The sequence below is a fragment of the Physeter macrocephalus genome, chromosome 20 (assembly GCF_002837175.3).
Source record: "Physeter macrocephalus isolate SW-GA chromosome 20, ASM283717v5, whole genome shotgun sequence".
NCBI classification, from domain to species: Eukaryota; Metazoa; Chordata; class Mammalia; order Artiodactyla; family Physeteridae; genus Physeter; species Physeter macrocephalus.
The window spans coordinates 12,395,394-12,397,068 of NC_041233.1; the positions used below are offsets into that span (position 1 = coordinate 12,395,394).

General features: G+C 37.4%; 1 protein-coding gene across 9 annotated transcripts in view; it reads right to left on the reverse strand.

The window, feature by feature from the left end:
- The window catches only part of FAM13C (family with sequence similarity 13 member C), a 401,019-nt gene that overhangs the window by 315,543 nt on the left and 83,801 nt on the right, over positions 1 to 1,675 (reverse strand). The window lies entirely within an intron of this gene.

Consider the following 1,675-nt stretch of genomic DNA (forward strand, 5'->3'; position numbering starts at 1 on the left):
GCCATAAAAAGAAACGAAATTGGGTTATTTGTAGTGAGGTGGATGGACCTAGAGTCTGTCATACAGAGTGAAGTAAGTCAGAAAGAGAAACAAATACCGTATGCTAACACATACATATGGAATCTAAAAAAAAAAAGAAAAATTGGTTCTGAAGAACCTAGGGGCAAGACAGGAATAAAGACGCAGACGTAGAGAATGGACTTGAGGACATGGGGAGGGGGAAGGGTAAGCTGGGACAAAGTGAGAGATTGGCACGGACATATATTCACTACCAAATGTAAAACAGATAGCTAGTGGGAAGCAGCTGCATAGCACAGGGAGATCAGCTCGGTGCTTTGTGTCCACCTACAGGGGTGGGATGGGGCAGGTGGGAGAGAGATGCAAGAGGGAGGAGATATGGTGAGATTTATATATATATATAGCTGATTCACTTTGTTATAAAGCAGAAACTAACACACCATTGTAAAGCCATTATATTCCAATCAAGATGTTAAGAAAAAAAAGAACCCAAATAGCAAATGTTGGCAAAGATGTGGAGAAAAGGAAACCCTTGTACTTTGTTTGTGGGAATGTAAATTGATGCAGCCATTGTGGAAAACAGTATGGAGGTTCCTCAAAAAATTGAAGGTAGAACTACCATACGACCCAGCAATTCCACTCCTGGGTATTTATCCAAAATACCCAAAAACAATAATTTGAAAGGATACATGCACCCCAGTATTCATAACAGCATTATTTACAACTGCCAAGATACGTCCATCAGTAGATGAATGGATAAAGATGTGGTATATACATACAATGGAATACTCAGCCATAAAAAAGAATGAAATTTTACCGTTTGCAAAAATATGGATGGACTTGGAGGGTATTAAGCTAAGTGAAATAAGTCAGACAGAGAAAGACAATACGTGCTGTATGATAGCACTTACATGTGAAATTTTAAAATATAACAAACTAGTGAATATAACAAAAATGAAACAGATTCACAGATATAGAGAACGAACTAGTGGTAACCAGTGGGGAGAAGGAAGCGGGGACAAGATAGGGGTAGGGGATTAAGAGGTACAAAATACTCTGTACAGAATAAGTTGCAAGGATATATAATACAACACAGGGAATATAGCCAATATTTTATAATAACTATGAATGCAATATAAGCTTTAAAAATTGTGAATCACTATTGTATAACTGAAACATATATTGTACATTAACTATACCTCAATTAAAAAAACAATTTGAAAAATAAATTAATTTTTAAAAAATAATGCATGTGTTGGCCCTCTATCTCCTAGACAGTAAAATTAAAAAGGCTGGACTAAATTCTCTATGATCCTCTTAGCTCAAATGTCTTTTTCAAAATAACCAATTTATATTTTCCTCTTGCTTCTAAATATTTGGGATTTATCTCAAAAAGAGTCATTTATGCTATACTACAAAGCTACAGTAATCAAGACAGTATGGTAATGGCACAAAAACAGAAATATAGATCAGTGGAACAGGAGAGAAAGCCCAGAGATAAACCCACACACATATGGTCACCTTATCTTTGATAAAGGAGGCAAACGTAGGGTGGATAGCTAGTGGGAAGCAGCCGCATAGCACAGGGAGATCAGCTAGGTGGTTTGTGACCACCTAGAGGGGTGGGATAGGGAGGGTGGGAGGGAGACGCAAGAGG